General features: G+C 37.3%; 1 pseudogene; it reads right to left on the bottom strand.

The window, feature by feature from the left end:
- Nucleotides 1-562: 562 nt before the first annotated feature.
- On the bottom strand, nucleotides 563-834 carry LOC129690861 (small nuclear ribonucleoprotein G-like; annotated as a pseudogene).
- Between the last annotated feature and the right edge of the window lie 12,068 nt (nucleotides 835-12,902).

Genomic DNA, 12,902 nt, shown 5'->3' with positions numbered 1-12,902 from the left:
TCTAATTTCATTTCCCCAGGGATTAGGAAACTCACTAGCTCTTTGTTTAATTGAAAAATAAGTGAATGGCTTCAAATGGTAACCACAATGACAATGACACTAACAGTGAGGCTATGAAAGAAGAAAACAGACAAGAGTTCAAGTTTCAAGCAGAAATTGGCTCTGTTTTGACTTTTCACAACTGTCTCTTACACAGCACATCTGCCTCAAGCAGCGGGACCATAACCAAAGCCTACAATGACGGGGACAACTCAGACCAGAGACCTTGGTGATGACAATTGTGAAAACCACAGCTATCAGACATGGATTCTAAAGCAGGAAAAATGAGCTGACACTAGAAAGCAAGAGGCAGAATGTGCTAGGTAGTTCAAGTGAAGCTTGAAGTGCTCCTTTTGAGGTGACCACCAGTGTTAGGGCAGCACAGAAAACAAAATAAAATCTGACTGCTACATTTGAAGACTCATTTATTTTATTTTCTTCTGAGTATCACAAAAGCTTATTTAGCAAAAAGTCTCTTATGAACATGTACATGACCCAGTTCTACATCCCAATCCAACAGGCCCTATTGGGGAGGGAGATGGACGCCCCTTCTGAACAGATATTGTTTACACTCTTCCGAGGCTTCTAGCATGATGTTGCTGTTTCCTCATACGACCACCATTCTGATGTTATTCTGTTGTCCACTAGTTTCCATCTCCACACACTCATCAATCACAAGATTCGTAAACAGATCAAAGCCCCGTAGTGTTCCTTATACATGTCAGCCACTATTTAATTTTAATGATAACTTCTTTCTATAAATTCCTTCAATTCGGGAGGGTTGGCCTTAGTCATGGCCACTCCTCAGTGGGTGTGGCATGACAGCGAAGGGGTGAGTGGCCTGGAGATTCATTTATCAATGAGACCTTCATGATCACAACCAAGACATACACAAAGATGTCCCGTTGCTGTTCAGCTATGCATTCCATACAAGCTGGCAGTAAAAAGCTTTTGGAAGGGCTTTTATTTTTATAGTCTAGTCTATGAATAATAACAAGCATAAAATGACCAATAAACCAATAATGTCCCTTAACTTCCCCCAAACTGAACTCATACAATATTTCTGATGAGAGATGAACATATATAATTTGAATGCTGAAAAGTTAAGCTTCTGTTCAGTCTCAGACACTCAGACAGACAGTCAGATACTCAGAGAAGAAAGCTTTTATTGTATTCCTGAGGCAGGCAGGGATAAAATGGGCACACTTGTCCATCCTTTCCTAGCCTGGATTGAGAATCTTTCTGAAGACGATAAACTGTGGCAACATTGCCACTTCCATAACAGCAATCCCAAAGACTGTAACAGCTGTGGTTCTAATAGATTCCACTGGCTTTCAGCATACATGTCTTGATGAAGTTCAGCATCAGGTAGGTCCAGGTGACATCAAACTGTTGCCATGAGGCCACGTGCATACGGGAGCTAAATCAATGTGAGATTAGATGCTAATCTGTTACAAGCTGAATAGTCAGAGGACCCAAGACCAAGCCAGCATTTAAAAATGTTTAATTGTTTTAAAATTATATATGTGTGTATAATGTGTTTTGATCAAATCTGCCTCCCACTCCCCTCCAATTCTTATCCTTTCCTCCTATCACCTTTCTCTCTCAACTTCATCTGCCCTCTTTTTAAAAAACACAGAGTCCGTTTGATGCTGCCTGTCTGTGCAAAGGATTAGTACCATCTGCTGGAATGTGGGTAACATGGCCAACATCTGGATGAAGGCCTCCTGAGATGAGTATAAAATGGGAGACACAAATAGCACAGATATCTGAACCATAGAAACTTTCAGTTAATAAATGAGTGTTTCAGTAAGCTACTATATTTCTATAATTTATTATATAAAAGAAAATTAATGCAGTCACGAGATGTACGCTTGAAAGTTTAAACATACTCCAATTTGTCCAGAAACAATAAGAGTTCTATCAACCTCTTTACAATTACCACACAGCTGTCTACAAACAAAGGCAAGGACAGTCTTAGTGTTATTATCTTTCAGATTTCAAAACACTCTACAAGTGCAGAGAAAATCTTCTAGTTTTATTTGGAATAATCTAAAGATCATAATAATGCCACATGTAGACTATATATTTATCTTAACTCCTGACAATTCTAAGGTACTATACACAATATTTTTTTAAATTAATCACAGGTTATTTACTTTGTATCCCAGCTGTAGCCCCCTCCCTCATTCCCTCCCAATCCCACCCTCCCTCATCTTCTTCCTGCCCCTTTCCACGTCCACTAACAGGGGAGGACCTCCTCCCCCTTCCATCTGACACTAGCTTATCAAGTCTCTTCAGGATTGGCTGCAATGTCCTCTTCTGTGGCCTAGCAAGGCTGCTCCTCCCTCGGGGGTTGGGGGTTGAAGAGCTTATACACAATATTTTTATAATGACATATCCCTGTAATAAAATAGAAGACTACTTTAAAAGCTGGACAAGAATTTCTTTCCCATAAAGTTTGTAGACCTGAACACCATACAGGTCAAGAAATTCTAAATTAGAAGTGAAATAAAACATAAATAATTAAACTAAAAAGCATAGACCACGTAAAGACAAAAAGTAAAAAAATAATTGTAGGTAAGAGTGTGAGCTCGAAGCTAACTCCAGGTCTTTCTTTTTCTGTGACCCAGCAACTCTGGCGTTTTGATATTCTCTTCATGTTTCAGTTTTCCCTTCTTCTAAAGTGGGCACGATGACACGATCTACTTCCGATGAGGACTGTATAAGATGAGACACCTGTCGCATTTGGTATAGGGCCTGGTAGGCTGTAGAAAGCTGAAAATGCTAAAACCACAACAGTGATCAGATGACTATGACTTACCTCTGTGTCTTGTCTTTCTCAATCACAAATTACATGCAGGAACTGACACAGAGTAGCAATTTAGAGTAGTGCGGACAAGCCCAAGCTACAAACTCAATATAAGGATCTCAGGATTGTATGACTTGGGGCAATTTTCTTAACTCTCACCTCTCAATTTCTCCTTCTTTCAAACAAAATGATAACAGTTAATATCTGATAAGTTTACTGGGAGAAATTACTGAGAATGAAGGAAAACCCATAGGTAGAACATGGAGCACAGTAAATGCTCAGAAAATACTGTCACCTCCAAATAATGAAATATAAGTTGGGAAAGCAAACACGAGGTGCTAGATATGGTGCCAGCATATGGTTTCAAGAGTAGCAAAAAACAGATTAAATTAGCCACCAGGGTAGATAGAAACATTATCTCAAATCTCTTATTGCTCACACTAGACACACTCAGAAAATGCTGCTGATAAATGTAGTGAGTCTCTAAACGCCTATCTCTAAAAATGTTCTTATTCTTCAAATGAGCAAGAATTCGAGCCAAGTGGAGCAATGGAGAGGAAGAACCCACTACCACTTCTTAAACAAGTTCCTTGAGGTGGAAAATGTATTTTCTGTGAGGCTAGACCACTTAAAAGTGAAAGCAGTTAGGCTGGAGAGATGGCTCAGTATTAAATAGTGCTTTCTACTCCTCCAGGAGACACAAATTTGGTTTCCAGCACCCGAATTAGTCAGCTCCCAATAACTATATAACTATAGTTATAATGTCCTATAACTACAGCTCCACAGAATGCAATATGCTGTTTACAAGCCTTTGCAAGTTTACCAAACACATGTAGGGCACACACACACACACACACACACACACACACACACACACACACACACACACTCAAAGAGAAAGACCAAGTGAAAGGAGCCTTCTTACACAGACACGCAGAGGGAGAGAGAGAGAGCGAGAGAGAGAGAGCAAGGAAAAAGTAAAAGGAGCCCTTGTGATGAAAAGTAAACCAAAGCACTCACAAGGCAATGTTCTCTACCACCTGGCGAATTTTGGCAATGGGTACAATCAAGTACTTAACAGTTCCTGTCATTTGACTGAGAGTACAATTTTAATGCTGAAAAGGAAAACAATAACCACCTGCTCTATGTGGAACAACAGTCACGAGGTGGGTAGTGGGCACAGTGGATGCTTGTTTCTTCACGGGTGGAATCACAAGGCCCTAGGGGTTTCTGTGTATAAACGGAGACAGTCACGGAGTTTAATACTGTGAGTTGTATTCATTTGTGTCAACCTCTCCTTACTTTTTTCCCAATGAATTTTTGTAGTGTCACTCATCAAAGTCCTGGTACCCACTATCAGAGCTCACTTCTAAGAAAACTGTGAGCTCATTGCTGTGACTGAGCATTTCCACACACTGAGTCAGATCCTTTATTCCGTATTTTCAATATCTTATTTATCTGTTTGTCGTGCTGACCTCAAATACCTCTGGTAGCCAGTGTACGAATGGCTGCTGTCTGCCAGATGACAAGCCTTCTGAGGACAGCAGACGGCTTGTGCTGCTCAGACTGTCTCCAGCTTGTTAGCACGTGCTTGCGGACTCACATAGTGCTTGTCAGTACTTAGTGAAGAGGAAAATGATTCATGCAACCTTGCAGAGTAGTTTTATTAATCAAGGCCCTGTAGCCATCCATATATAATATAGAGATTTTACTAAGCAGCAATAAAATCCAAAAAATAAAACTTTTTGGATTATTAGTTAAAATTATTAATTAAAAATTACTAATTAATAATTATTTGCAAAAAAAATTAACTTAAGCAAAACCATTTTGACAATGCGGGAGAATACCATCAGTAATCCAGTAATTATTTCACTTCTGAAGACTAAAAAAGGTAGAAAACAGGGCTCACAAGATAGCTTCAAGTTGTGTCCAAAGCCTAGAATCGTTCCATTCTTGATTTATGCAACTGCCGCATTGCAGTCTACTTTTCTTTATTTATTTATTCATTTATTAAAAGCTAAGCAAGATCACTGGCATTTCAAATTTTACTTCATGAGCTCCTAGCTAACACACAACAGGTTTGACATGAGTTACCAAGCAATGCAATTTGACATGAGGCAATGTGGAAAACAATGCCATACCACTTCTTAAAAATACCTTTCTGTGAGGCATACAGAGGAATAACGTAATGCAGATTTTACTTGAATGTTGTTTTTAACCACTCTCTATAGGCCAAAATGAGCAGACTATTCTGCAATTGATCTGTGCACGATCTGTATAATGTTCATTACAGCCCTTACAGAAAAGAGGCGTTGAAACCATATGCACAGCCACAAAGCAAAATACTTTTCAGATCTGATGTAATGTAATAAAAAAATGTTTGGGGGACGATTTGTTTTACAGTAAATATTTCAATAAAAGTCCTGATTTCTTGTTCTGGCACAAGATGCATTCATTTTAATGATACAAAGAAAATTAATATGCTTTAGAAAGAAATAGCACTTATCTTGCGCACTCTTGCTCAATTTATTAGCCTGACTCCTTAAGTGCTTAGAAAAAAGACATTTTTAAAGGGTATATGATAGATTAAGTATGTGCTATTAGCAAATTTACTACTTTTTTTTTACTTGTATTATTGCAGAAGGCTAATAAAATATATCAGGTTACACCTAAAACATCCTCCATAACCCGCAAACTCACTTTTATATGCCCACAAAGGCCTTTGTTTTTCAAGCATATACACCTTCTTCATAAAGCAATCATGACTGTACGGATGAGGGTGCACCCGGAGTTTTAACAGAATCTAAGTGAAGCTTTTACCCGAGCTTCCAGTGCATGCTTCGATGTGAGAGATAGACATAAAGTTTTGGGATTATTTTATGTTCCCAGTGACTCATTATAAGGCTAATAAAGCCCTACCTAGTGAAACAATGCGTAGCCTCGTTACAAGAAGAATGATTCATGTTACACAGAATAAGCAGATAAATATGTTCTTAAATATACTAGGTAATAAGAACTTGCTTCTTTATCAAGCTTGTGGGAGAAAACGCCTTTTCTGAGATATGCTGGGGTTTTTTATTTGCTCGTTTCTATATTTTGTTGTCTAAAGCCTCCACTTTCCAGATTTGCTTAATTTCACCCAGTGTCTTCTTTGGTCCCAGCTCTCAGCAAGGATGCCACCTGACTCATAGCGTCTCCTCAGGCTCTACTTCTCTTTCAGATGGGCTGGCCTTTTGGAGGAGTTTTTATTAGGTATTTTGTAAAATGTCACTAACAAGGTTTTCTGGTGCTGTTGTCACAGCTATATTGTGGTTATGGACATAGAGAAGGTGACCACAGAAGGAAAGAGACATTTTGAGCTGTTCCAGTAACACTGATAAATGGACCTATCCAATAGGATTAAGTCATTGTTGATTTGAACAACAGTCACCTGCCCCAGGGTCATGTTTGGCAAGCTTCTCCATACCCATAAAGGTGATTTTTCTTTAATGTTCTCTTGAAGAAATTCACTACTTTTAGTCCACACCTAAGTGTAGAGAGTTTTCTCCACAACCTTAAGAGCATAAGTACTACAAAACTATTTCGATTTCTTAGATGAAGAAAGTTGAAATACAGTCCTGTCCAGGTCGTATCAGTAACCTATCACATGCTAAAAGCAGAAGTATAAACATATACATAACACCCGCCATAACCAAATCAGGCAGCGTGACAAATATTCTCATTTGTATTTTAACCACATTGGCCATTAAAGATTTCTATTTGTGCTCTATTCAGTTTTCTTCATGAAAATTAATGGCTTGCTCATCCCCATGAATCACTGGTCCTCATATCATTTAAGGTCTGCAGTTCTCCAAGAGTTGTCATTGATTATATGAATAAGCTCCATAGTATAAATGGATGAGACTGCTGCTTGTTTTTTAAGAGGATCTTAGTTTCCTAATGAGTGTATTTTATTTCTATAGATAAATATGTGTTGCTTAAATATCCACATGGTCTGTGTTATAAGACCATTACATTTGCCTAGCAAACATGAAATTTCTGTTTTCACAGAATCATATTTCTATTTGCACATTTTTATTATTTTTTAATATTTTCTATTTTTATATTAATCATACTTTATTCACTTTGTATCCCCCCTCTAGCTCCCTCTGTCCTCCCCTCCCAGTCCCATCCTCCTTGTCCCTTCTCCAACACATGCCCCTCCCCAAGTCCACTGATAGGGGAGGTCCTCCTCCCCTTTTGTCTGACCCTAGCCTATCAGGTCTCATCAGGACTGGTTGCATTGTCTTCCTCTGTGGCCTGGTAAGGCTGCTCCCCTTTCAGGGAGAGGTGATCAAAGAACTAGGCACTGAGTTCATGTAGAGACAGTCCCTGTCACAGACAGTCCCTGTTCCACTTACTAGGGAACCAACTTGGAGACTGAGCTGACATGGGTTGCATCTGTGCAGGGGTCCTAGGTTATCTCCTTGCATGGTCCTTGGTTGGAGAATCAGTCTCAGAAAAGACCCCTGAGCCAAGATTTCTTGGTTCTGTTGCTTCCTTGTGGAGTTCCTGTCCCCTCCAGGTCTTTCTATCTCCCCCTGTTTTCATAAATTTCCTTTGCACATTTTTTGTTCAGAATTTTGCAGGATTGTCTGAGCATGCTAAGGCTTAATATTAATCAGCAATCTCTTTGTGCTGGTAAATTTAGAGTATTTCATGTTGATTGTAGAGTATACATGCTTACAACATGTAACAATCAGGTTAGAAATGTAAGGTTGAACTGTTTAAAAGAGGGAAGATTCAAGTGAGGTATACAGCATCATTTATTGTACTTTGATGTTGCTCTGCCCATATTCTTGGTATGTAAGTGATTCTTCACTGAAATGCTTATCGGTTTTATTCTCTAAGTAGAAACAGAGCACTTTTCCCCCAGTGAATTTATTTGAACTTCAAGGATAGAACAGATTTAAAGTTTAAAGTGATTCATTTGTATTTTATAACTAAAACAAATCTATGTTTCTTTATATTACACAAATAGAATAGGACAGGGCATATCTTGACTGACAGCACAATGGATGGAAATAAAAAAGTTAAGGTTAATCTCAGGTTTAGTAGGTAATTTGATCCAATTTGCCAATATAGTGTGTCTACACGAACTGAAAATGCATGGAAGCATTAGAAGCAATAGAAAACTGAGTAGAGATCCGTACATCTGAGTTTACAAACCTTAAAGCACTATGGTGTCATCCTTCCTTCCTCTCACTTAGCAAGATGGCATGACATCAACCACAGTTCACTAAAAGCTAAGTTAAGCTAAGTTAACAGCTACCTGTGACACCAACAGAAGCATCACAGAGGGTTCCTATTGCACCATCCAACCCTTCTAGAGATGCCAACAGTTTAAAGAAAAATCAGTTATCCCATTGTTTTGGTGGCACATGTATTTAATCCCAGCACTTGGGAGGCAGAGAAAAGTGGATGTCTATGAGTTCAAGGCCAGCCTGGTCTAGAAGAGTCTATTGCTTTGTTTGTCGCCTTATGTCTGAAATCTCATTGCCTGAGAAAGAGTAAGACACATATCATGCCTGTCCTTTCATTTAACAAAAACACATCATAAACCTATTTGCCTCTTCATCTACCTGTTTATTAAATATTGTATAGATGATAAAGTGAGGGAGTTGCCAAAAATATTATGTGAGATGACATGTCCATTCACAAAATTAATGAAGGGATAGACAGTCCTGATGAGACCTGATAGGCAAGGGTCATATGGAAGGGGAGGAAGACCACCCTTATCAGTGGACTAGGGGAGAAGAAGAGGGAGAGGGTAAGATTGGGAGGGGATGAGGGAGAGGGCTACAGCTGGGATACAAAGTGAATAAATTGTAATAAATAAATAAATAAAATTAATAAAAGGGAATACACAAAAACTCGGTAATATAACTACTAGGACTTAGATATGGTTCAAACAAACAAAAAATGGAGAAACCTATGAAAGATGAGACTAGAGAATAAAGTAGAGGCAAATTCTCCACTCTAAAATATTTCTCCTAGATTTTCTTTACTAGAGAATCTACCACCATTTCTAAAGGCTCTTTCATATTTTCTTTCCCCAAGTATGATCCTACTTTCTTTTATTCCATCTTACTTTTATTTGACCTCAGACCTACTTTTAAATCCTTTTTCTGATAGTCTTACTATGTATGTAGTGCAGGCTAGCCCAGAACTTTCGATCCTTCTGCTTCATTTAGTCAAGGGCAATAAAGACACACTCTGCCATGACAGCAGGAGGTAGACATAGTTTTAAATTAAGCTTATAAAACTTTGATTATTAAAATCGTAATATTTATATTTGCAGGGCATTCAAGATAAGATATATTTTAAAACCATCATTCATACAAATTTCTGTGAATGACAGTCCCTGACACTGATAGTACTAAGGTATATTCTGTGTCAACATTTTTGTTTAAATCTTATAAAGTCACACTCAAATTCTAGCTCATCCCCAGACATACAGAAGGTAAAGGCCATGAAAACACTGGGCCTCTAAAAAATTGAGAATAAGTGTTTCTATGCACAAAGTTTTGAGAAACAAGTGAAATGCATTTCAATTGGTACATACTAAAAACTCAAAATCTTGGTAATTTTGCTATTATTATAGTTTACAGAGATAAGTCACCTACTAAAAGGGTTCACCTAGTAAAACAGCTTGGTCTGAAGGATCTACTGGTCTTGCCATTTGCCACTTGTGGGAACTGTATTTTAATTTATGTTGCTTATGTTTCAAAAGCTCTTTTTCCAAGAGTAGAGAGCATGTACATGAGGAGTCATGGTAAGTACTGAGCGGATAATAATAGGACTCATCGTTTCCAGTATTTCTGCTGCAATCACTGGAATGTTCATGTGTATTATCTTTCTCTGTGTTGAATTCTTTTCCTTGAAAGTGCCTTAAAATTTGATTGCTGAGTCAGAGAATATATAAACATTGAGTTTTTAAACAATATTTACCTTTATGCTACTTTTCTAGTAACTTTCAATCAATATGTATTGTATTAGACAAAGCACTTCGTACATTAGAAGAATGTTTCTGTACCTGTTTCATTTGAGTCCAAATCCTAGGTTCATCAGCTGAGAAGGAAAGAATATGGTATAAATTTTACTACAGAAATTCCAAACAATTGGGAATTGAACAGATGCCTCTAACTAATTTTACACTGGGGGGACCACCAGTCAGCCATGCTCTGGAACCACTTTCAAAAACATCTGGATTTAAACTTACAGTGTAAACACGGAAGGTCAAGTAGTATAGAGTTTTAAAACATCTTCGTGCCTATACCCTCAAAAGTTACATTTCACTGAGATTTTTATTTTTAAGATATCAGAAAAAGTGTAAGTAATATATATGTAAGGACTTATACAGCCTACGTGCGCTTTATGCAGCAGTCTTCTTGAATTCTGCTGTATATGAAGTTTGATAGTTTCTGGATTTTGAGAAATACTATTTTGAAGACTAAACATTTCCTTACTACTAATAATTTTACTTAAATGATTAAAATATATTCTCCCCTCAAATTTTATAAAGTCTTACCAAACTTATATGAAACTAAAATAGTTAACTTGGAAGGATAGAGCAAGACACGAAAAGCCATCACTTAAATCATTCGACGTTTGTCTAAACCTTGGAATGTGAGTGTCTGGAAGACAGTTAATATTTAGCCCACTGTTGTTCAATAGCGTGCATCATGGCAAGCACCCTGGTAAACCCTATGTGACTCTAAGTGAATCTTGACTGCTACTGAACCAATTCTTTATCATCCTAATTGACTGACATGTAACAATTATTTCTAATGTTCAAAAACTCACACCCATACTATGAGTCAGTTTCAATCAAACTATATTAAGAATGGGTTATTCCCCTGCTGCAGTGTGTAGTTTAATGCTAGCTAGAAGTAACTTAATGGGTACAGTCTATAGCCCCTGAGAGGCTTTAGAAGGGCTACAAAAAGTAGTCTGCTCATCAATCACCTGTGGTTGAGTTTGACTCTATAGCTTGACCTCTTTACAGCATGATAGCCTTTTGATGGATCGGTGCTAGGCTTCTAGCCTGGTAGCTTAGATTCCTCAGAATGAATGATGTAAGGAACGAGAAGAAAATGAGTGAATTTTATGACTCAGCCTGATTCTAGATGAGGGTGGCACACAGTCTGGAGGAGCTAGGCAAGTGAGCTTTGGAAACCATACAACTATCATCTAATTCTGTCGCTCACATCTCTTACTTTCACCCTCTATAGTTAAAATTAAAAGGAATTAAAAGGAAACAGAAGGGTTTTTTGTATTTATCATGCTCAAATAGGAAAGAAAATTTTGGGGTTTCAAATGGTAAAAGCTTTATATAACTTTTAAATTACCTCTACCCATACTACCATAATACACGAGAGACAAATGTGACTGTAGATCTCCCTGACAGAAGGTCACCTTCTTGCCGTTGACTCTCAAATGTCCACAGTCTGAGACCCATTGAACACACACTTGCTTCATTTTTCACAGGGGACAGATATTTTTAATGTAACAAGAGAGGGTGTTTGGTTAATTATTTGAGACATAAAAACCTTTAAATAGACTTTTAGAGTTTATTTGAATATTTTAAGTTGTCTGTGAGATCTTCTGGTATGGTTTTCAAAATTAGATAAAATGGGATTCATTACAAAATATGAAACTAATAAAGAGAATTAATGTTCAAAATAATTCATTTATGTAGTGATCTTTGTCCTATAACTTGCCCAAGTTTGACTTGTGTGCTCAAAATACATAAGCATTTGTGTCATACGAAACATAATGATGATGAAATAAAAATTCTAAAGTGGGGACTATTTAGCTCTTTATATAGTCAGTTCTCCGCTAAGAGCTTTCTGTGTTGGAGACTGAGTATGGGGTTTCTCCTTCTACTGTCAGCTCTAATAATTTATCTGAACCAAGGTCTCCTAAATTAATTAGTCTTTGTTGTCAGTAAGAGATAAGTACAGTTTCACTTTCAGCAGTCTATCAATGTGTTTTTGTCTGAGTATAAAACAGAGAGCAAACACTAGGTTTAAAAGCATAAGCATTCTGGGCACATACAAGTGCAATTTTTTTAAGGTACTAAGTGAGAGATGGTTAAAGAGATGGTCTAGTGGTTAGGAGCTGATACCTCTCTTACGGAAGACCAGAGTTTGATTCCCAGAACCTCTATCATTTAGCTAGATACCATTTGTAACTTCAGCTCCAGGGAATCCAACACCATCTTCAAGACTCAGGGACATGTTCACTCACACATGTACATTTCCTCACACAGATACGAACAATTAAAAATAAAATAAGTCTTAAAAAATAAAGGTAATAAATGGTTGTCCCAAAGATAGTTTAAGTGAAATACTAATTCATTAATGTTGTAAAATTAAAGGAGCTAGTCTATTGCCTATGTTTTATTCATATTTGGTGCTTAGATAAAATAAATATCATCTGGCACTACACTGTAATTTTTCTAAGCAAAAACTGCAGATAAAATAGCTTAAAACGTTATCTTTATTTGTATATCCATATCAAAATAATCCCAACTTGATGCACTGTATCTAAGTAATTAGCTTGAAAAAAGTAAAAACAGCAATAAATTATTTTTCTCTGACATATTTGCGAAATTAGAAAGAAATATTGGGACAGGAAGGGTAACAGAGAGCAATTCTCCTAGAACAACAACTTTCTATAGAAGCCTACACACAGAGGAAATAAATTATCCTGGCTACCACAAAGGCTGTTTATGGACGACAAAGTCTCCAAAAGTGTCTCAGAAAACAGCACTCATACCCAGGACCTACATCTCTATCCTCTTCCTTGACCCCATCTCAATATTAAGAATTTATTTTAATTTGTGAGGTAAATAGGTGAAGACGCAAGAATAGTGAAGGGTGTCAGATTTAACCACCCACAAAGTCTGAATTTAAATTCTATATTTATTTCTCAGAGTAAATGTGCAACCTGTTAAGATTTATTTAAACTCAATATCCTTTGTTTTTTTTTTTTTTTTTTTTTTTTT

This window comes from Psammomys obesus, unplaced genomic scaffold (genome assembly GCF_907164565.1).
Source record: "Psammomys obesus unplaced genomic scaffold, mPsaObe1.curated_primary_1811, whole genome shotgun sequence".
Lineage (NCBI taxonomy): Eukaryota > Metazoa > Chordata > Mammalia > Rodentia > Muridae > Psammomys > Psammomys obesus.
This window is presented reverse-complemented; position numbering and strand designations above follow the sequence as displayed.